A 25,060-nucleotide genomic window follows, 5' to 3' on the forward strand; every position below is an offset into this window, starting at 1 on the left:
TAACCAAACAAAACTAAAATAAAAGCAAAGGTAGAATTTAGTGAAAGCTGTCTTGAGTTCTTATTGGTCACATGGGAGACACAGTCACTAGCAATCTCAGAGGACTTTGATCCTACCCTACAGAGAGATGCTTAAATACAATCTCCTAAAGTCATGAGGCTACTTCAGTTAGGGGAAAATTAGAATAAAACAACTTTCAATAGGTAAAATAATTATTTATAGGTGACATGCTTATTTACCTGGAATCCCAAAATATTTATAGGAAAAAATTACAAAGAAGAAGAAGATAAGTGGCAGGATCAGAATTAATATACAGAAATTGAAAGACCATTGGATGGCAAGATGTAATAAAAAAAAAAAGATAAAAGTAAAAAGATATAAAAATAAAGTAAAATATTTCTTAAAAAAAAAAGAAATTGAAAGCCTTTACATACATATAATCCTAGCTGGAGGATACCAAGGAAGAAATGCTTCCACTTATTGTAGTAAAAAGATAAAATGCTTAGGAGTAAACTTCAGAAGAAGGGTGCAATTTCTACATGAAGAAAACTTAAAATACTATTAAAGTACAGGAAATATCTGTATATGGGAAAAGATTATTATGTTCAAGTTCATAAAGAGTAAAATTCAAAGTTAAGTTATAAATGTAAGGCAATGTCAAAATTAACCAACTTGAAGTAAATTTTTTTTGTGTGTGCCAGAAATCCGATTTTGGAAAAATGAACAAATAAGAATAGTTTCTGAAAAGGAAGAATATTAATAGAGATTAGTTGCTATTTTGATTTTCAACCCTAGTATAAGGGTACAGCAATTGAGACACTCTGGTACTGACGCATGAACAGAGAGTCAGATCAATGCAAATAATCTGACATACACAAGGAAATTTAATTTGTGCTAAAGGGGAAATTTCACATCAGTGGTGAAAAGATGGACTATTTAATTAGTAGTTCAGGGACAACAGAATAGGCAGCTAGAAAAAAAGGATGTAAATCTTGATCTTACATCTTACACACATACAAATTCCAAATGAAGCAATACTTTCAACTTAAAAAATGAAGCAATAAAAGCACCAGAAGAAACCATGGTAGATTTCTTTTTTAAGGAAAGAAAAGCCCTTCTAAGTGTGATATAAAACTAAAAGCCCAAATGAAAAGATTGATATATAGAATATACATAAAAAGCCATAAATAGTGCTATAAGCAAGTCCAAAGACAAAAGATAAGCTGAAAAGAATTTACACTTTTCAATAGAGAAAACAGTTCATTTCCACCCCTCCTCCCAGCAAGCCACAACTAAATGGTACAGGATTTAACTGAGTGTTCACAGCAAAAGGAATACAAATGTCTCTTAAAATATGAAAGATACCTCATCCTCATTTTTAGTACTATTTTTTTTTTTTTACCTATTTGATTGGTGTAGATAAAAACGTTTCCCAATATAATGTGTGGGGTAAAGAGGCCCCCTCGTACATTGCTGCTGGGAGTACAGCAGTATAAGTTTCATAAAGAAAATGTTGGCATTATCTAAAATGTACATACTTATTGATCAGCAATTCCATGTACAGAATCTATCTTGAAGACGTTCACACGTGTGAAATGATGAGTGGAGAAGACACTCTTAAGCATTCTTCACATGGCAAATGTTGAAAACCACCTAGCTGGCCATGGGCAGGGGACTGGCCCAATACAGTCTGGTATTCATCACGTGGTGAAACGTGCAAGGCAGCTCCACACTTACAGATAGGAATTTTGCTGCTACAGGACAGGAGGCAAGTGTTTGACAATGTATGTGGTACACCATCATTTGTGCAGATATGCACAGACTTAAATAAGCAGAGCATATCCCCGGAGAGATCCACCAGGAAAGGACAAAGAGATCACTCCCAGGAAGGGAGCCAAGGGTTGAGGGGCAGGAGCAGGAAGGAACTTATTTTTCACTGTATAATCCTTTATACCTTTTGAATTTTATACCATGTATATGTATTACCCATGCAAAAATCAATAATATATTTCTTAGTTTTGTAAAAGTTCCAGGTGATAGAGTAAGTAGCTAGCAAAATGCCAAGTCTGGGAGAGTTAGACTGTTAAACGAAAGAAAGCAGGAACACATACATGAATACATTTTTTGACTTTATCATTAGGTTTTAATTTTCAACGTTTTATTAAACAAATAAAGTATTAGATTTATTTAGATAAAGAAGAGAGTCTTAGAGGGAAGGAGTTAACATAAATTACTTTTTGCTTATGGGGCCTCCCTTCTCAGACTTGCATGTAATTCTTTTAGCATTAATTGGAATCATTAGAAGTTCACTGCAGAGAAGACAGAGAGAAAAAGGAAGAAAAGAAAAATTATCTTTTTGGTTTTAAAGTTTCGAGGGTGACAAATCTGAATTTACAGTCTTATCTGGGCAGCCCCAATGGATTTGTTTTTGTTCCCCCACTTCAAATTTTGTCAAATAACAAAAATTTCTTTCAAATTATTCTTTGTATTTACTGTCATCTCAATTTCTCTTTATTTCATTAATTGTCTAAGACTTTTCTGGCTTGTTTCATTGCACTTAAGAACTTCTTATAATAATGAAGTAAAATATTTTAAAACAGGGATATAAACATGGAATATACTAAAACTGCATTATAAGTCATAAACAGCCAGGCAGCTAAATTAAACCTAGTGTTTTTTTCATTTATAAATACAATAAGCTTATTGTTAAAAAATACCCAATGTACTAGCAAACTAATTCTACCATCTTATCTTTCATCTTTCCCTTTACCTAGCTGGTTCCATTGAACCTAGCTGGTTCAATTTTATAGCCGCTCTTTGGCTAGATTGCCCCATAAAATACTCAATAAATCCCACTGTTACTTATTAGGAAGCTGGGTTTGTGATCACTGAGAAAAGGCCACATGCAATCCAAGTTCTAAACCCAGCTCTTGTTCTGACTTACTCCCCCCTCCCTCAGTGGGAGTAGAATGATCACTGAGAATTATCTTAGTTTCTATTTCAAAGGTGATTTTTTGCAAGGTGATAAATATGTTGCTAACAAACGCAGTGGAATGATGAACAGAGTATTTCTTGTGTGTTCGGGTTACAGGTTTTCTGGCTGCAGAGAAGATAAATGCCTTCCTTCACCCCATTTCAGATAGGTACAGAACATACACAAGGTGTTAACTTTTCTGTGCCCATCTAACTTCTAAGCATTTCTAAGTTGCAAGGATGGACTATTCTTTGCCTCTTGAGAAATTTAGAGACCATAAGCATCTAGTTTTTTTTTTTTTTTTTTTAACAAGAAGCATCTATTATAGTTATCTCATGCATCTCTGGGTCAGTGATTTAGGCTCAGCTAGGCTGGGCAGCTCTGATTTCAGCTGGTCCCATGCATGTGTTTGGGGATGGTTGCTGCCGGCAGAGCAGAATGGATATGGACTTGGCTATATGACTGCGCAGGTGGACTCTGCTGCACGGGTCTCATCCTCTAGCAGGCCAGCTCCAGCTTGGGTTCACGGGGGAAGGCAGAAGAGCAAGAGAGGAAGGGTAAATGGAAAAGTGCCATCTCACATCTCCACATGCATCACATCTGTGCACATCCTTCGGCTGAAGCCGTATCAAAGGCTGGGAAAACAGACCTGCGTTTTTAATGAAAGAACTGAAAAGTCACATGGTAGAGGACCTGGAAACAGGGGAGCAGTGGAGAATTAAAGTGATTCATGCAATCTTCTATGGTGCAGGTATCAGAGCTGCCCTGGGAATGTTTTCTACTCCCCCCCCACACAGTCCTTCTGCCACAAGAACACACTCTGATCCACATGACTGCACCCCACCCCCACCCCAATCACACACACACACTTTGCTTTGCTGGGTAAGAACCACTTCCTCTTCCTCTTAGGTCCCACACAAACAAACCTTCTTCCCACACCCACTCAGTTCCCATGTTGGGTCATGGACTTCCACAGTGCAGGAATGGTTGACTGTATCTAAGGAGGAAAATACTCACTGGACACTGTGCTAGTTGTGGAGACAGCTGCTGGCCCTAAGGACTCCTGACAAGTGAGGGGGATACAGTGACACAAAATTCCAATGCTACACAGCAAGGGGCACAACAGAGGAAAAGCAAATGCCACAGTGGCTGGGAGATTTGAAGGTAAAGCCTTTTATACATTCACAGATGTATTCTTCTTTTACATCAAAAAGCAATTAAAGATATAAACTCCAGTTTCTTTGACAGAAATCATGCAAGGAAAAAAAACGAGAAGGAGGCAAAACTATAGATTAAAAAAGATGGTAAGAGACATACAACATAGTAACCTAATCATAGCGTGACTCTTATTTGGACCCTGATTTACTGAAAAAATGATGGTCATTCGTGAGATGACTGAAAATTTAAATGGTGATATTAAGAAATTACTTTTAATTTTTTTGTCAGATAATGGTATTATTGTGGTTATGTTAAAAGTAGTGCTTATTTTTAGAGGTATATACTTAAGTGTTCATGAATAAAATGATATAATGTTTAATATTTGTATCAAAATAATATGTGGGGGAGTGCAGATGGGGCAGAAGTGACCATGGGTTGATGGTGGCTGGGTCTGGTGATCAGCATATGGGGCCTTCATAATGTTCTGTTGACTTCTCTGCCAATTTTTTTTATTACAGTAAAATACAAATAATATTTAATATCTTAACCATTTTAAGTATACAGTTCAGTGGTATCAAACAGATTCATAATGTTGTATTTATGGTAGTCACCACCATTCTTCTTTAGAACTCTTCGTTTTGTTAAATGGGAACTCTGTACTCATTAAACAATAATTTCCCATTCTCTCCTCCTCTCTGCCTCTTTGACCACCATTCTACTTTCTACCACTATGATTTTGACTATGCTAAGTACTGCATATAAATGGAATCATAGAGTATTTGTCTTTTTGTTACTGGCTTATTTCATATAGCAAAATGACCTCAAAGTTCATCCATGTTGTAACATGTGTCTAGATTTCCTTCCTTTTTAATATTCTACTGAATGTGTATACCACATTTTGACTTAATCTGTAGCCTAACATATGGTCTATGCTGGAGAATGGCCTATGGTACTTGAGAAGAACATGTATGCTGTTGTTCAGTAGAATGTTGTGTCCCATATATGTGTTAGATCTAGTTGGTTTATTGTGTTAAGTCCTCTATTTCCTTATGTAACTTTTGTCTGGCTGTTCTATCCTTTATTGAGAGTCAGGTATTAAAGTCTCCATCTATTACTTGTAGAACTGTCCCTTTTTCCTTTTAATTGTGTCAGATTTTGTTTAATATATTTTCATGGGCTGTTATTATGTATATAAATGTTTATAATTATTATTTCTTCTTGCTATGTTAAGCATTTTATTAATATATAATATATTTACATATTATAACCTTTTCTGATTTAAAGTCTACTTATTTCTGGTAGTGGTATAGCCGCCTCTACTCTCTTTATAACTATTTCCATTATATATCTTTTCCCATCCTTTTATTTTCAATCCCTTTATCTTTGGATTTAAAGTGAGTCTTTCGTAGATAGCATGGATTTGGATCCTGTTCTTTTAGTTCATTCTGCCAATCTCTTTTGATTAGAGAGTTTAACCCATTTATATTTAGAGTTATTACTAATAAGGAGGACGTCTGTTATTTTGTTATTAATTTTCTATGTTCCTTATAGCTTTCTTTCCCCTTACTTTCTGTATTACTGTTTTCTTTGGTGTTCAGTTGATTTTTTTTTTTTACTGAAACTTTAAATTCCTTTTTCATTTCTTTTTGTGTATATCCTACAGCTATTTTCTTTGTGGTTACCATGGGATTAAATTAACATCCTAAAGTTATAGCACTCTAATTTGAATTTATACTAGCCTAATTTCAATAGTACACAAAACTCTGCTTCCATTCCTTTTGGTTGTTGATGTCACAAAATTATATCTTTACACATTGTATGCCCCAAAACATAAACTAATAAATATTTTGAATGTATAGTCTTTTAAATGATGAGAAACATAATGTGGAGTTACAAACCAAAGTTACAATAATATTAGTTTCTAAATTAATATTTTTTAATAAATGTATTAGTGTCTTAAATTATGTAGAAAATAAAAAGTACAGTTATAAACCAGTGTCACAATAATATTAGCATTTATACTTGCCCATGTATTATATTTACCTTTATTAAGATCCTTCACATGACTCTGGGTTACTGTCTAGTGTTCTTTCATTTCAATGTGGAAGACTTCTGTGAGCATTTCTTGCAGAGCAGGTCTAGTGGTCATGAGCTCCCTCAGTTTTTGTTTATCTGGGAATGTCTTAATTTCTCCCTCACGTCTGAAGAATGATATTGCTGGATACAGGATTCTTAGTTTTCAGTTTTTGTTTTTCTTTTCGTTTTAGCATGTTGAATATTGGCCCACTGTCTCTGGCCAAGAAACTTTGTAGTAAGAAATTTTCTTATAAACTTATTGAGGATCCCTTGTATGTGATGAATCGCTTCTCTCTTGCTGCTTTCAACATTCCTCAGTCTTTGTTTTTTGAAAATTTGATTATAACGTGTCTCAGTGTGGGTCTCTGAGTTCATCTTACTTCGAGTTCATTGAGCTTCTTGGATGTTTACATTCATATCTTTTAAGAAATTTGGGAAGTTTTCAGTCATTATTTCTTTAAACATTGTCTTCTTTCTGTATTTCTTCTTTTTTGAAAATCTTTCTTCTTCTTAAATTCTCACAATGCCAAAGTTGGACACATTGATAGTGTTCCACATGTCCCTTAGGCTCTGTTCACTTTTCTTCAATCTTTTTTCTTCTATTTCTCAGCCTCAATAATTTTTACTGTCCTATCTTCAAGTTGTTGGATTCTGTTTTCTTCCTGCTCACATCTGTCTTTGAATCCCTCTAGTGAATTTTTCATTTAAATTTCTGTACTTTTCAGCTCCAGAATTTACTTTTTGTTTTAGGTTTTCTATCTCTTTCTGGATATTTCCATTTTTTTTTTCATACATTGTTTTCTTGACTTTCTCTACATCTTCCTTTAGTTTGTTGAGCATCTTTGAGATAGTTCCTTTGAAATCTTTGTCTAGTGGATCTTCCATCAGCTCTTTTTCAGGTATTGTTTCTTGTGACTTTTAAAAAATTCTTTCAACGAGCCAAACTTTCCTGTTTATTTGTAAGGTTTGTGATTTCTTGTTGAAAACTGACTTTTAAAATCTAATAATGTGGTAAAATTTTTCATTCTCTCCCTTTTAACTTATGCATGTACAGTGGAGAAACATGAGAAATTTCAGAAAAGCCAGAGGAATACAGGAAGAAATTACAAACACTTGGAATCTTACTTCTCAGAAATATACCCTGCAAAGTATTTGGGGCTATAGTTCATATTTTTTCCTTTGAAAATAATATAATAAACTTAAAAAAATTCAGCACACTAGATCATGTTAAAGATTTCTTCTAAACCAGTGGTTTCTCAACCAGAGGCAATTCTGTCCCCTTCTCCCGGAAGGCATTTGGCAATGTCTAGGGACAGTTTTTGATTTTCACAACGTGGGAGGGTGGTGCCTGTGGCATGTAGTAGGTAGAACCCAGGGATGCTGCTAAATACTTTACAACATGCAGGAGCCCCCACAGCCAAGAATCATCTGCCCAAATGTCACTAGTTCTGGGTTTGAGGAATCTTGCTCTAACCCATTACACAACAAAAATTTTACACAACAAAAAATCTACTGCATGCTACAAACAATTATTCAGTACCTGTTATGAGATACATAGGACCGACTCCCATCTCTGTTGAGTGTGGGTGATGAATAAGCACATGAACCTAAATAAGTGAACTTTTTACTCTCATCTCTTTGGAGGCAAAGGGCCCTTTGAACGGACTAAGTCACTGAGTTCCTGAAACTTCCATTTCGATGCTTATGAAAAGAACTGAAATTAGTCCCACTCTGAAAGAAAGAGATATCCTTTGTATGAAAGCAGAAGAGGTCAGCACTCCCCTGATAAGGGTGGAAGAGGCCCTTGGGCCTGACAACATGTAAGTAGTTAAGGCATTGCCACCTACTTCATGGCATCTAAACACTGTTTTTAAGATAGATTATAGGCTTAAATGTAAGGCATGAAATCATAAAAATTCTAGAAGAAAATGTAGGAAAAACCTTTCTAATCATAGACCTAGGTAAAGAATTTATGATTAAGATCCCAAAGGCAAATAGAGCAGCTACAAAAATAAATAAATAAGACTTCAACCGAAAAGTTTCTGCACAGTGAAGGAAACAAATAACAAAGTAAACAGGCAACCACAGAATGGGAGAAAATATTCACAAACTATATATATGAGAAAGGACTAATTTTTAGAATCTACAAAGAACTCAAACAGCAAAAACAAACAAACAAACAAAACCCCAAAACAATCCCCATGAAAAAAGTAAGCAAAAGACGTCAACAGAATTTTTTCAAAAGAAGATAGACAAATGGCCAAAAGACACATGAAAAAATGTTCACTATCACTAACCATCAGGGAAATGCAAATTAAAACCACAATGAGATACCACCTTACCTTTGTCAGAATGGTCATTATTGAAAATTCAAAATACAACAGAGGCTGGCATGGATGCAGAAAGAAAGGAATGCATATACGAGACTATAAATAGTACAACCTCTATGGAAAACAGTAGAGAAATTCCCCAAAGAACTAAAAGTAGACCTACTATTCAATCCAGCAATCCTACTGCTGGGTATCCACCCAAAGTAAATGAAGTCATTTTATCAAAAAGAAACTTGTACTCAAGTCTTTATCACAGCACAATTACAAAGATATGGAATCAACCTAAGTGCTCATCAACTCTTGAGGGTAAAGAAAACGTGGTATATTTATACCATCGAGTACTATTTAGCCATAAAAAGGAATGAAATAATGTCTTTGGCAGCAACTTGAATGGAACTGGAGACCATTATCCTAAGTGAGGTATCTCAGGAATGGAAAAACAGATGCCACATGTACTCACTAATAAGTGGGAGCTAAACGATGGATGCACGTGGGCACAAAAAGAGGTAAAGGACACTGGAAACCCCAAAGGGGGGAGGGTGAGAAGGGGATGAGGGATAAAAACTTACCTACTAGGTATAACGAACACTACCCAGGTGATGGGCACACTGAAAGTCCTGACTGCAGCATTACAGAGTTGTGTCCATGTAACAAAAACTTTTGCACCCCCTTAATATTTTGAAACAAATAAAACATTCACTTCAGCATGTTGTAAAATGCTGTAAAAATGATACAGTAGATTCTTCACAGTAGTGGGAAACATTTTCCTATTTTATTGTGGTGATATTCTTACATTGAAAAGCAACCATTTCAAATAGTTTTTAGCTACTTTTATTTACACGACCTTGTAAAAGAATTTAGAATGAGAAGAGATCTAACAGAAGATCTAGCCCATACTCTTATTTTCATGATGGAGAAAAGAGAAGTCCAAAATGTTTTCCCTTTCCCAAAGTTACAAAGCCAGATTGAAGGTAGGTTTGGAATGAAAACCCCAGGATTTTTGTGAGAGAAGACTTGTGAAATTCTACAACTCTTTCAAAAATACATATCACAGGCAAGTTTAAGGTATCATTATTAAGGTGTGATTATTAAAAACAAACAGCATCTGCTGACTTCCTGTCAGTAATTTAAATGTCTTACTTGAAACCGAAATACGAAAAATTCTTGTTTCTTTTCTTAGATTACATTAGAAAATAATGAAGACATTTAAGGAAAGGAGCTAACTAAACTCGTCTACCTATTTATGTATATGGGGTTGCATCTGTTTTTTTCTGGATCTTCTCGATGTAATGAGAGCAATATTTGGCACCGACCCAAAAGAAGGCGGGCCCCTTCTCCTGCCGCTCCTAGCTGTGGGTCACAAGGAAGGAGATTAAGTCGACATAATATTTTTACAAATCACATCATTTCTATAAAATCCAAGATTTTTTTTGCCTTGACTCCTACAATTAAAAAAAAGTAAAACAACAACAAAACTTTGGGTCTGCCTAGAAAGTATGTCACAACAAAAAACAGCAGCTGCTGAAGCTTTTGCCAGAGTCCGAGTCAGGTGTCAGGTGTGCTGTTTTACCCCCTTAACCTTATTCCATCCTCACATCCTAGAAAGACCGGATGCCAAATCCCAATTCTCACATGGGGATATGGGGTTTGGAGGGGGGAAGAGCCAGCCCGGCACATGCAGGAGGCCGCTGTCACCGAGTCTGGGGCCGTGCAGCCTGCCGCTGCCGGGGCCACCGTGCAGAACAGGTGAGCCGCTGCAGAGTGACTCGAGACCAAGCCCCCATGCCTGTCAGCCCGATCTTCACCTGTCAGCTTCTGACGAGTGAGTGCCCAGGTGGTCTTCAATGGGTTGAACCCCTAATTTCTCCTGTGTATCTTTTTCCTTCACTTTTCTCTTTTTCTGCTTAGATACTATGGACATTTCTTTTTGTCCTGCAAATATTCTACATCCCTTTATTTCTACGTCTTTTCATTGGGATTGTTTGGCCAAAATGGCAATCTGGGAAGAACCCAGCCACCTGTCTTTTCCGCGCCCGCAGCCAAATGCTCGAGGAGGCCCCAGGGGCCCAGCAGCCCTGCCCCGTAGCTTGGTGCCACTTTTCCACTGTCTGTTCCAAACCTCCACTTCCCCCATGCTCTCATGCAGGTTTCCTCAACCACTGCCTCACCCCAAACCCTCCCAACAGAGGGTCTGGCCTCCTACTTTAAAGAGAAAACCATGTTCCCGGTAGGAAGCTTACCGGAGATGTCTCTCCTCCCACGCACGGATAAACATCTCCTCGAGCATCTCAGAAACCGTGTGGCCTCCATGGTCCTTCCATCATGATCAGATTCAGCCTCTCCTCCTCGCCAGCACCCTTCTCACGGGCTCTGGAACACTCTCGAGTGCCTCCCACTCACACAATAAACAAACACCCAAAACACCCTCCTAGCGATCCCCTCCCAGTCTGAGTCCTCACCTATTTTCTCCTGAGCCTCTCAGTCACTACCACTCCTCCCACCTGCCTTGAATCACTGGAACCCACCTGTGACTCAACTGTGAACTAAAATAAAATTTTAAGGCTCCCCCCACAATAGCTGACTGAATGGACCCCCTCCTGGCTAAGGGGATATCCTAAAACTAAATTGCCTGCCAGGAGGACAAATATCTAAGGGTATGCAAGACAAACCTGCAGGTCCCCAATTTACACAACAAATGCATGTCCTGTGGCTTGTCTCTGATTAACAGACCTCCTTATCTTAAGACATTCCAAGCCTTTAGACAACGCTTCATGTCTTTAACCAATTACAAGTCAAAGAGTCTTTAAACCCACCTATAATCTGTAAGCTCCCACTTTGAGATGGCCCACCTTTTGGGGCCATACTAATATATACCTTCCATGTACTGATTTATGACTTTACCTGTAACCCCTGTCTCCCTGAAATGTATAAAACCTAACGGTAACCCAGCCACAGCGAGTCCACCTGCTCTAGGCTTCTTGGGTGTGGCTCTGGGTCATGGTCCTCAAATTTGACTCAGAATAAACCTCTTGAAATTATTTTACAGGGTTTGGCTTCTTTTCTGTTGACACCACACAGCTTTCACCAGTGTCCTCCATGACCTCAATGCCCTTCATTCCCATGGGAGGCATTTCCAGGGCCACACGCATTTTCAGTCCTCATTCCACTCAACCCGCAGCACCATGCAGTGCGGCGACCTCTCCTTCCTGCTCGGCACACTCTTCTCTCTGGGTGTTCAGGACACAGCGGGCCTTGCCTCTCCTCCTGCCCTTCTGATCAGACTCTCCCTGCTCCGTCTCTTTAGGATTCATCCCCTTTCACCCACCTTGAGTGTTAGATTCTTCAAGAAATGGGTCCAGGCCTTCCTGGAATACCCTTTCCCTAAGTGATTGCATCCAGACACTGGAGTTCAATTAACACTCTGGGAACACACTACCCACAAATGTTTTCTTTCTTTCTTTCTTTTGAGACAGTCTCACTCTGTTGCCCAGGCTGGACTGCAGTGATGTGATCATAGCTCACTGCAGCCTCAAACTCCTGGGCTCAAGTGATCCTCCTGCCTCAGCCTCCTGAGTAGCTGGGACTACAGGCATATGCTACCATGCTGGCTAATTTTTTAATTACTTTTTGTAGAGATGGGGTCTTGCTATGTTGCCCAGGCTGGTCTTGAACTCCGGACCCTAAGCGATCCTCCCGCCTCAGCCTCCTAGAGTGCCAGGATTACAGGTGTGAGCCACCATGCCTGGCCAACCTACAAACATTAAGCTCTAGCCCAAACTTCACTTCTGAGCTCCTGACTCATATCCTTGCTACTTGACATCTCCTCTTAGTTTTCTCAAAGGCCTCTCAGAGCTGCACGTATTAAGATGTAACTCCTACCCTCACTGTCCTCAGATCCCAAAGTTGGTCTGTTTCGAGATTCCTCATCTTAGCGAAAGGCACTGCCATCTACTCAGTTGTCCAAGTCATCCTTCATACCCCCCTTCTCTCACCCCCACTACCCAAGTCTTGTCTGTGTTCCCCTCTGAGATGCATCTGGAATGTATTCTCTTTCTCTCTTCCATCCCACCACACAAGTCTGAGCTATCTTTGCCTTGTCCTGGAAAATTTCAGTTGTTTTCTGTCTGGCCAACTTACACCTGTTCTGCCCTGTCCCTGTCATCCCTGCCACCCTCTCAGGCCATTCTCAGGCCCGACTCTCCGCTGCTTCCCTCTGTAGGCCCTGCACGCTGCCCTCGACGATGGCCCTTCCTCCCGTCCGCAGGCCTCACGACCTTCTGCTCATCCCTTACGTCTCAGCTCAGATCCCGCTCCCTCAGGAAATTTCATCTTGTTTCCTCAATTACATCAGATCCTTTTTACAATAGGCTCTGAAGAGCCGGCTATACATTTTTCTTTATAGCACTTGTCACAGGTACAGGTTGATGTCATTTGACTAACCTGTCTCCTCAACTAGAAAGTCAGATTCAACAAAGGCGGCATCTGTGTCTGGTTTTGGTGAGCAGTGGACCCCGATACCTAACACAGCACTCACTAAGCAGTACGCTATCTGTAATGTTTATTAAATAAATGAATGAATGAGCTCCAATACTTCTGCTTTTAACAAGGCAAACAGAGATCTAAGTCTTTGACTTAAATTACAGAACAATGAATTCTTTTATCTCACTTCTAATGACAAAGATTTCCCAGAGCCTGTCAACTAAATAACGATTCTCTTCTGTATTTCTTTTCTTCAACCTAGCTAAGGTTTGGTCAACTGCCTAAACTCAGTGTTGGGCACTGAGTAATTGTTCCATAAAATGTTTGTTGAGTGGCTGATCTTAGAGTAAAAGGATCCTCTAGTAGGTTCATTATTTTGTAATTTACTTTCATTGAATCAGAGTTAAATATGGAAGTTTTCTCAAGAGCACTAGTAGGGGATAACTTCTTTTGTTTTTAAAAGACCCTGGGAGTAGGCACGATTTTGAATTGTGTTTGGAATAAAAGTGCCCAATGTCTGCTTTAAGAAAAATCCCTCTAAGAATGCACTAAAAGAACATTAACAGTGACATACGGTACTAATTCTCTAAAGTAGAGTGAAAACACTTCACCAATTCATTATCCTTTGATGAAAATACACACATCTTTCATTTGAGTCTGTGTCAAGCCATGGGCACAAATGGATGTGGTGGGGAGCTGGCCCATCCTGGGGAGCTAGCCCATCCACGTCTCATTTTGTCTCAAACTGGCGCTTGGGAAGGTGTTTCTCACGCAGGTGTAACTCGCGTTGGAGACCCCAGCCTCTGCTGCCAAGCACTTACAGGACACTAGCTGGCAGCTGGCTCCCACGGTGACCAGCAGGTAGAGGCGCTGGTGCCCACTGGCCAGCCATGAGCCGCGTGGGCTTGTGAAGGTTACGTGCACTCTGTGCCACTGTTAAGAGAAAAGAGGAAGGAGGAAGAGGGAGGAGGAAGAAGAGGAAGAGGAGGAGGAGAGAAAGAAGAAAATAGAGCTGGACTTGGAGAGCTGCGGGGAGTAATGGGGAGAAGCACCAGGGGGCCTGGCAGAGCAGCGGCTCCCTGCCTTCTCCCACTCTTCCTCCCAGTCCCAAGCAGTTGATCACAAGAGTAACTTCTGTCCTCAGAGACCACAGAACTGGCTTTGCTTCCAAGTACCTAAATATGTCTTTCCCGTCTAAGTGTCCACAGCTGATGTGCCTGTAGTTCCGTAACGCCCTAAGGGTCTGACTAGCCCGCAGTCACCGCTAAGGGACAGCAGCCCCAGCCCACAGGTGCAGCCCTGCGGCCTGCCTGTTTCGTTCTCCTGATTATTCCTTGGAAAAGGAGAGGGCAAGAACAATAGGAGCTTTTCAGCTTGTTTTATTACAGTGAAGTTTCAAAAGAGTCACTTTGCGCAAAAAGCCCAATTTGTAATTGCACAGAACATAACTGTGCGATTCTACCACGTTCTTTTTTTGTTAACACAAATTTTTAGTCAGGATGTGAGCTAGCAAAATGCTATTGCTGCAAAACATAGATGTGTGTTCAGAAAGGCAGTAAATACAGCATTTTGAATATTATAAGTAATTATCCATAACACTCATGCTACTCAATTTTGTATAAAATATTAAGAGACCAAATTATAAAAACCATTACAAAGTGCTACACAGGACTCTCTTCAATAAATGCTATAAAAAGTAACATAATATTTGGAGGACATTAGGCCAAAAAAAGGGCTCAAAGTTAATTTCTGTATTCTCTTCCTCTGTATAAAAATCTTGCATAATGTGTCTTCTCACCAAATCCTATTTTCCCCACATACTTTCCCACAGTGTGTCAGAAATTTTTTAGGACCATATAAAATCTGGTTAATTTAACCTCAGCCTTTTCCTTTAAATAGAAACTGTGTAAAAACTAGTTATACTCACCATTCTAAAAAGCAATTAACCTTGTAGACTTCACAAAGATGAAAATATTAATAAATTCACTGCAATTTTTACAATTTAAGAGCAAAGTTCCTTAGTCTTTATAAATGGGGATACCCTCTATTATTAATACTTGTGCTCAACAATTTCTAAAGTATCTAATTTTAAGCAACTCAACAAAATCAATGCCTAATATTTTCGAAAATACAAATATAATCTGACTCCAGCGTGCACAGTGGCTCTCGGATTTCTATTTGAATAAAATCCATGTTGTTCCCCAGTAGCTCCATGGCTGCTGCTGTGAAGTGTATGACTTCTGGTTTTTAATGGATTTTTAAAAAAATTCTCTTAGGGCAAAAGATGGGTCAGAAATGAGCTCTGGAGAGAGGGAGTCAAAGCAAGGGGAGGACTTTTTTCTCCCAGCAGGTGATCTGCTCATAATGGGGAAAAATGTTAGAAAGCAAATTTTGTTGCAGAATATGTATTGGTCGGCTCTTAAGCTCTTAGAAATATTCTTAATACGCTACATATTAAAGCATTCTGGATATGCTACATGTGTCGCCAAAACAGTTGGTGATCCCGTTTCTCCTTCTGCCTCGGGCCTGGGGGAAGCAGGTGTGGGGGAGGAGGTGGTGGCATCTGCTGCCAGGGTCGGTGCTGGGCTTTGCTAGCCTGTGATGGTGCTGCGTGGACTCTTCCTCGGCCTGGCAGAGGCATCCCTTGTGGAATCCTTGTGCTCTCATCCCACACTGCACCTTCAGCAGATGCTGCTCAACAGAACACACAGCGCCAACCTAATGTGGATGCCAGTCCAGAAGCATTCTGACTACTGTCCGCTCTGGAGTGACGAAAGGCCGTGGAGACCACCCTAGTCTGTCTGCACTAACATCTTTGTTCAGGAATAGGGCCACAACGTCCTGGTGCATTTCCTTGGTAGGGCAGATTCAGGGGATGAATTTCTGGAAAATGTCAGTCGTGGACTGAACTTATTCTGTGATGGTGGTGTAGACACTGACCTTGGCCCTGGGTGGAGCCCGCCTTCCTGTTTCTTGCTGGGCGATCTGAGGTGGCAGAACTTGTGCCGATGAAAGGTTTCCTCCTCGGGGGCTGCACTGTGTTAATGCACCCTGGCATCATCAGTGCCCTATTTTTCAGCAGTGGCTTTCACTACATTACATTAAAAATTCCTGGCTTTGCAGGATGAGTGCTAATAGCAGGGACAATTGAAAGTGGCAGTTGTGGCTGCTGGAGCAGATATCGCAGCAAACACCAGAGGGGTCTTGTAATATTTCCCATCAGTTAGCTACCCTGTCTCATTAAACATGGATGGGACATACATACTTGGCCACTGAGCCCTGTGCTTGATTATTGATGGGCTTTCCTCAGGGTTTCTCTAACACCATCTTGTTTAATTATAAAATTTCTACTTTGGAGTTTTTTGAAAAGCAATTGGAGGCAATTCAAAAGGCTTATTACTAAGAACACAGAGAAACGCTTAGCAATGACTAAAAAATTTCTTTTAAGTCAGCTTCATAAGTGTTTTCTCTTTGATGTTTTGGCTTAAAAATTATGAATACAGGTGCTACTGATCAGGAATTCCTACTAACTGGCTTTATGGTATCGATCAATACAATTGAAAGTGATGTTAAAACAATGGCTCTGAAGTTGAGTGAGTCTGTGGAGTGCTTTCTGAATCATAAAGCAATAAAATATGTTCCGCATATTTCCAGAATCAAATTAATTACAAATTTTCACAATATGGCAGTTGATATATAGCCGACTTTCAATTAATCAATATACTGGATTATAATAAATATGGATCAGCGCCTACTCCCTGCCAGATGCTGGTCACTATGAACAATGCTTACTGTGCCTACATGCCTCTCATGAAATAATTAGTATCAGTCTTCAGACATTCAAGCAAATGGAAAAAAAAGGTCAAATATCCTTGTTTGATTTGCAGCTGAAGGGACAAGTTACAAAATTCGTATGTATTTTTTCCATCTCATCTTCTGAGGGTAAAAGAAAATCTCAATTTAAGTTTTGCAAATAACTGACTTTTTCTTACTTTGCCAGTAGTGAAGGATTTTCTGTTTCAAGACTCAGTGAGTTAGTAGGCTAATGGACATAAAGAATTCTGACATTGTTAGTTTTCAGGGAAAGAACATGCCAATTAAACTGGAAAATACATTCCGCTGGACCAAAATTGTGCTATGCAAATTGAATGCTACAAATCCGTAAACCACAGTGCACACGGGATGGCAATGCAGAAACCATTTATAGTTCAGAGAATTCCTATACTGCACTAAGATAGTAAGACAGTTTGTAATCTATACCTAGATATCTATATGTAGATATACATATATATTGGTAAAGCATAGCTAAAATATCAATTTGATCAGGCAATAAATACTCTACAGAGAAAGGGGCAAGAGACTTAGTTTCAGAAATGCTACAAAATTCATCCAGGACTGAGTTTCCCCCAGGACGGGCACAAGGTTAGGCTGAGAGTATAAGAAAATAAGTGAAGATTTCCTGCCTGTAAGAATATGAAAGCTGTCAGCACTAAATGGAGTCACTACGTCAAACCCTAACAGCGTGGTGCCAGAGGCCACCACATTTGCTGGTAACAGGAACTATCACAGGAGACTCTGCCAAAACCACAACCTTGCACAAAGATTACTTCTGAGGGTGCCTGTCCAGAAACTGCCTGTTCCACTAATGGACAGACTCACCCTTGTTATTAATCCTTGTAGCCAGGGATAACTATTTCAAAGCAACTAGTGTAACCTCCCTCATTTTGCCTTCCTCTGCCTCTGGATGCACCTACGGTCCACCACAGCATGCGTATCCTGCTTGCAATCCCCTGCTATTTCCAAATAAACTCTTTCTTTGGAGAGCCTGTGTTTCTGTTGCTATTTTAAGTTGACAACAAGTTCACAGTCTAGTGGGCACATAAATGATATGTTCAATAAAGGCAGATGGACTAAATATTACGTGAAAAGTGACTGAAAAAAGAAATCATGGCATGCAAATGCTTTTGCAAGGTCTAATTGACCTGGATGGGGTAAGTTCTGTACTTCCAATATTTTGTGCCTGTTTTGACCAGGTGCTGGGAAATGCATCACTTCTCTTCTGATATTGCTCTTTGAGTCCCCCTGCTTCTCTCCCTACCTTGGAGAGAAGGCTCTCAATGCTCTGTGTGTTTGTGCACTCTTAGTGATAACATCTTCTCCCCTACACTCTCCAAACTCCATCTCTATGGCTCTGCAGATCCTCGCCTGAGAAGTGATGGACTGAGACACCTGACTCAGCCTGCATCTTCACAATGAGTTTTTGGCAAACAAACCGTCTCATTCATGCCTGTCACCTGAGTCCCCGAAAGTGCCTGGTCACATCAGGAGGCAGTGTGGGGTGGCAGCACAGGGTGGGGGCTCTGCAGTAGGACCTGGGTTCAGTCCCAGGCCTCACCATCTTTGGCGGGGAGATCAAGGGCGCCTGATTCAATTTCTGCGTCTTAGTTTCCTCTCACTGCAAGGGTGTTATAGCAGATGCTCCCTGCATAGGATTTAGCACACACAGTACTCGCACTGCCAGTGAGTGGAACGCTGAGCAAACCCTTTTCTCCCTGTGCTCTCTGCCCCTGCCCCTCCCGACACCCACTTCACTTCTCGCCCATCGGATCTGGGCCCCTGTCACTTCCTCAGAGACAGGCCCTGACCTCCCAGCACCCCGTGCTGCTCTCTCTTGGCACTTAGCCCCGCCGTAAGCGCACACAGATCAATGCCAGGCAGCACGTGAGGTCCATGACAGCTGAGACCAGCCCTGCTCTCGTGTACGGTGGTCTCCCTCACGCCTGGAATACTGCTGGATGTGTCGGGAATGTGTGCTGAACGGACAAACGCAGGCCTCTGGTGCCACAGAAGTGGTTCTCTGGAAATGCTCGAGTCCCTGCACGTTAGGGAAGCGGCACCACGTGGGTGGCTTCAGGCTCTTCCCCTTTCCCAGGGGCACAGCTTTTCTCTGCTTCACTTGTAGGCTACTCCATGGGATCCCACTGGAAGACACTAACATATAGTTCAGAAACTACTTTTGTCAGGACTTGTTCCAAGGACTTACACCTTTTACCTCAGGAATCTGTGAGACAGTATGACTAGCTACCTCAGTGTCGTCTGCTTGGAGAAGCCACTCAAATTGTACATCATGTCTATTTTCGGTGACTAGTTATATCACCCTGATATATATGTATTTGACAGAAACCATTTTATCCACTCTGACTTCTCTAAGAAGTTTCCTAGAGGTTCATGGTGTTTAAAGAGGCTTTAACCTTTGGCAGAATGGAGCCCCTCCAAGAAAATTTCTGACATTTTTGGCATGCATTCCAAGCTTAATTTATATTGTTTAAAGACATCTGGTATTATTATGTTCACTTTACCCATACCTAGTTATCTTTCAAGCCACTAGGCTTAAAAGTTACTAAGCATGGGACAGAGGTGCAGGATGCTAAGCCATGACCACCAAGACAACCATTCTTCTGAGCAGATATATTTGAAAGTAAGGTTTCTTTGATATTGTATTCAAGATGCAGACGTTTTTTGTTTGCTGGTGATCTAGACCAGTGGCCCCCAACCTTTTTGGCACCAGGAATCAGATTCACGGATGACAATTTTTCCAAGGACTGGGAGTGGGGGAGGTGGGTGTTGTGGGTGGGGGAGGGTGGTGTGGCGCTCAGGCAGTGACCACCGCCCGTTTCCTAACATACCACGGACCAGTACCGGGCTGCGGCCCTGCAGATCTAGACAGACTGGTCAGGAAACATGTTTAATTTTAAAGCTAAACAGAAAACAATACTCAAACAAGGACTGCTTTGAAAATTTGTTATTCTCCAACCCCCATGTTCACAAAAGTGATAAATAAAATTACTTTTTATATAAGATATAAGGAAACAATAACTCCCCTGCCTCAGCAATTTAGCCAAGTGCAACCCATCTGACAGATATCACAGGGAAGGGTTGCCCAAAACCATAGAAATAATCACTAACTGGAACCCAGATTCTCAGAGCTCCCAGGGAAGGATCTTTCTGCCATATCTCATGATATGTGTGTGACTCACAGATGATTAAGCTTTTATCCTCAGCCTCCTTTCTGTATATAGAGACTTTGTGTCTCTTTTTTAAACATACCAATATCAGCTGAAAGGCAATGAGCTCAGGTGCACGTACCAGCAAGTCTGGAAACACCTTTGTGTTTCAGGGAAGCACTGGTTTCCTCTATTTTGTTTTAAAGGATGATACCGGGTAGATATGTCCATATTTCTTTAAAATAAAAGAGATTTGAGCTGTAAAATTCATTAGCAGCAATTATGTAAAATGCGTAAGACAGCAATTCTCTCATCTTCAAGAAGAAATTTCTGGCCAAGAAGAAAGGCAGTCTTCTCAAGTAAAGAAAGACCGTCATCAAACAGAATAAGAATGTCAGAGACGGTGACATAGCTTTTGACTTGAGACTTCAATGCCAATCTATTCAACACAAAGCAAAATTACCAATGTTTCTGCAGAAGTTTGCTTTTATGTTTAAGCAAAAACTTAGCACTGGTCAAAAGGAAGCGAAAGTCACGGCATCCACAGCACGCACGCGTGTGGGCACGAGGTGCTCCAGGCAGGTTACCCCTCAAGTGTCACTAACCCACCTCTGATGAACTTGCAGAGAAATGTCTGAGCACTTGTCATACCTTCATATACTGGTATACCGTGTTTTACTTTTAATGCCCTTTCCTATCGGCTCTCTCTTTCGATGCACTCAATTGCTTTGAAAGATAGAGAAAGGATCTCTGCGTGACAGACAAGGAGACTAAGACTCACAGTGTAAAGAGTCCCCATCAGGCAGCGAAGTCGTGGATGGGCTTAACGTCAGGCCTCCCAAGCAGCTCTGATGGACTTTCCCCGAAAACCGCACGGTGAACTCAACAAGCGCGTTGTGATGAGGTGTGTGCTAAGGGAATAGCTTTGCATATGCACAGGAAACCCTAAGCCACAACTCTGTCATTTACCAGCTGTGTGACCTTGGACAAATCACTCACCCTGTGTTTCAGTCGCCTCAACTGTGAAATGGGAACCACAGCGCTCCAGAGGGAAACTGGGACAGATGTGAAACTGATTTATAACATGGGAAGTGCTAGGTGAACATATTATTATTATCATAGTGAACATACTAAGAAAAGTTGACAACACTGCTAAAAAATGGTATTAAGTGTGTTTTTCATAGTCACAGAATAAAAACCAGGCAAGAGTGTATGAATGACAATCCATCATAACTGGGGAACATTTTAAAAAATCATCATCTTTCTAAAGGCAAATAGAAGAGAAAAATGTCATCAAAATAGCTACATCTAGAATACCTCAGAAACTGTCACTTGTTTTATAGTTTCTAGTTTCCTTAAATACTGGTTATTTTATTGTTTAGTGTACTTATTTTCTTATGATTATTTTGTAATTTGATTGTTCTGCACATCAAGACGACTAAGGGCTTGGCAGTTAAAATTTGAAAGAAAAATTGCATCAACTAAAATTATTCAAAAAAGGAAAACAAATCAACGAGGAAAAGCATAAAAAATAGTGAATGAGGAAAAGCCATGCAAATAATAGAAGAAACAGTTGTCTGTGCTAATAAATAAAGTCTACGACATAAATGATACACGATGTACCCCCACAAGGCAACGGTAACTATGGCAACAAGAAGAGATGCAATGTACTCAGAGTGACTCAACCATACACCTAATTGATATACCAAGCATATTTCAGGTATATTGCATAAACCAATTTTAATTTGGTACTGAAATATTTTATGTCCCTTATTTATGTAAAATTACACATTTTAAAAACTATTCTTTTAATTTATAAAGACATAAAAATTTCTTGTGTCTCCTAACTTATGATCAGTGTGGCCTAACCCAGTGTGCTGGGGCCAGCAGCAACTCTCATTTTCTACTTCTCAGTAAGTAATAAATTTTGGTTCGGACATCTAAAGTGACAACTCTCCAATGATACAGGTGAGAATCATTTATGTATATTCAAGACATCAAATCCTGAATCTCCTTTCTCTTTAGACACAGGTTCTTGGCATTATTACTTAAAAGCCTTTTATCTCCCAGCAATTTAATACAATGTCAAAATAGCAGTCTTCTCTGGGGAGAGAAATCCCAGGGCAATCTGGCTGAAGGTCTTTAAGAAAAGGAATTCCACTGCCTCATTCCCTAAATTGCTCCAGTATCTTGAACCTTCTCTCCTATCTAACCTTTCTGCTGTATCCTTAGAACAAGCCCTGAACTCTTCTTCAGTATCTGTCTTTATGCAGAGTAAATCCCAAGTTTAGAAAACTTTTTATCTAAAACAGGCATGTTTTCCCTCCCCATGGAGACTGTGTATCAGGTCGTTTGTTTTAAAAGTCCACAGTACCTGTAATAACGGGAGAAAGTGTCTCAAGTATCTCACGCTATCAGTCTGCTGGAGAGATGCAAGGGCTTTCTCTCTTTGATCCCAGGTATATTTGAAGGTAAAGGTTCTTGGCTCTAGCCTGGGGATATAGCCTTTTAGTACTGGAATTACAGACAAGGGAGACAAAACCTGGCAGTGTTCTGGGAGAAATGGTGACTAACAGAGAGAGCTGCTTTGCTTTGGGGGCATCACCCACACCCGTGTACACCAACATAACCCTTTTGTGTTCAGAGAATCTAAGCATGGAAGTGCCCACATCCATCAAACCCAAACTGCAGGCTGATGTGACACTGGGAATAGGGTGATGCTATTCCCTATCACCTTGCCTGGGATCACGAGCCTAGAATCTAAGAATCTAGGAATCCCATTTTGGCACCGGAGAAAGAATATCGTGCAGTGGCTGAAGACAAGGCGGTAAGGCTATTCCAGAAGTAAGGTCTGCTTCTCTGGTTGTCTCTGGGTTGTCCACTGTCCCACAGGTTGGGGACCCTTAGCCTGACGACTGATGTGGGATCACTATTGTGCAACAACGTCTAAGGACCAGTTACGGATGCAGTCTGGAGAGATTTGGGGAGGTAAAGCTGCATTCTAATATAACTAGGGATGGTGTCAGTGTGCAGAAGAGGATGTGTCAGAGACAGATTCCAGTTCGAGAAGGTTATTTTTGGAATACTCTGAGGAAGCTTCTGGCATGGCTGCCCACATGCCACCAGACTTGTTGCTGTGGAATTTAGTTTTCAGACTTGTCAGTCCCTTAAGCCTTATATCTAAAAATAAGTATCTCCTTATTAAAGCAGATTTATTTTTACTCAGACTTTTTTATTCTTGCGCTATAACTTTTCTCCACATTTAAATTTTCTAAATATTTTGTCAATAACACTTATAATTCTTCAAAATCCATAAACTATAAATTATGTCTCAATTCCAGCAAGAAAACTGGCTTTCTCATTTTCATGTACTTTTGGAACTTGAGAAGAAAAAAACTTTGCATGAGAAGAAGGGCAAAGGGAATTTTGGGAAGGATAATAGAGAGTACATTAAAAACCAAGCTGAAAAAATAGACAAAACCGCCCAAGCTATCCTAGAAAGGAGGCCGGAGGGCATCCAGACCCTGCACACAGGTCCAAGAGCCTCCCTCTTGCTCACAGCCCTTGGGCTGCTGCGGTGACAGCTTCCAGTTGGCCTGTGAGTGTAGGTGTTTCAGACGATCTGGCAGGGACACAAATTAATCATTCACATCTCAGCATCTCCAAATCTCATCTCTAATCACAACACCTCTAATCTCAGCTGTTCTCTAACCTGGGATAAAGTTCTTTGGTGTTTATTTGTTTTTTTAAGCAAAGTAAGGCTAGTAACTATCCTTTGTAATGAAAAACTTATTACATTCTATTCTATTGTGTAAGCTCTTATTATTAATATATTAATCAACATCTAAAGAAAGTAGCAGGTACTGCAGGAGGGTGTTTTCAAGAATAGATGCAGCATCTATGCCCTGTAAGAACCAGTACTTCATTTATGTTGTCTTATAGCACTACTGTCATTTATAATGGATATTTAACTTTTACTAGACTAAAAATTGAGAATATTCATTACATACTCTTATTTTTCCCATTAGTTTTCTTTTACTCAATTGTCAGAATATCATCCTTGAGTTAATTGTGGGTACCAACTGTCACCCCTAGAATCATCTTTCAGCCACTGCAAATGACTCCCTTCCCCTCCCCCTCTCTCCAGCTGGCGGGTCCCTCTGTATGGGCCACATAAACCTAAAACATTAAAATGCATTTAGGGACACCAAATACTGCTGAGTCATTACAAAGATACTAAGTACTCACCATCAGGTGGTTTTTTTTTTTTTTAAATAATCCTTTATTTTTCAGGGAAGTTTTAAGTTAAAAAAAATATTGAACAGAGAGTTCCCATAGGACCCTTCTACCCCTCAATCCCACAGTTTCCCCTATTACTAATATCTTGCATTAGTGTAGTACATTTCTTAAAATTAATGAACCAATACTGACGTATTATTATTAACTAAAGTTCATAGTTTATATTAGGACTTTGTACTGTACAGTTCTATGGGTTTTGACAAATGCATAGTGACATGTACCCACTATTATGGTGGGCAGTTTCATACAGAACGGTTTATGCTCCCTAAAAATGCCCTGCTCCACCTAGCCATTCCTCTCTGCTCCCCGTCCCCAAACCCTTAACAACCACTGATCTTTTAGCAATCTCTATAGTTTTGTTTTACAGAATATCATAGACTTGGAATTACACAATATTTAGCCTTTTCAGACTGGCTTCTTTCACTTAGGAAGATGCAAGTAAGGTTCCTCCATGCCTTTCTGCAGCTCATTTCTTTTCATCACCAAATAGTAGTCCATTGTATGGGCATAACCAGAGATTGTTTATCTATTCATGACTGAAGGACATCTTGGTTGTTTTCAGCTTCTGGCAATTATAAATAAATCTGCTACAAACATTCATGTGGAGGTTTTTGTACAGATAGAAGTTTTAAATTCATTTGGGTAAATACCTAGGCCTGTGATCGCTGGATCATAAGGCAAGACTGTGTTTAGCTCTGTAATAAACTGTCAAATTGTCTTCCAAAGTGGCTGTAGCATTT

At 40.1% G+C, this 25,060-nt stretch overlaps 1 protein-coding gene and 1 non-coding gene across 3 annotated transcripts in view; one reads left to right on the forward strand and one right to left on the reverse strand.

Moving 5' to 3' along the window:
• The window catches only part of L3MBTL4 (L3MBTL histone methyl-lysine binding protein 4), a 436,533-nt gene that overhangs the window by 73,136 nt on the left and 338,337 nt on the right, over positions 1-25,060 (reverse strand). The window lies entirely within an intron of this gene.
• On the forward strand, positions 7,957-8,081 carry LOC142861797 (U6atac minor spliceosomal RNA). The gene has a single exon (XR_012912945.1). It is a non-coding gene; the product is annotated as a U6atac minor spliceosomal RNA (small nuclear RNA).

Source organism: Microcebus murinus, chromosome 17 (genome assembly GCF_040939455.1).
Source record: "Microcebus murinus isolate Inina chromosome 17, M.murinus_Inina_mat1.0, whole genome shotgun sequence".
Lineage (NCBI taxonomy): Eukaryota > Metazoa > Chordata > Mammalia > Primates > Cheirogaleidae > Microcebus > Microcebus murinus.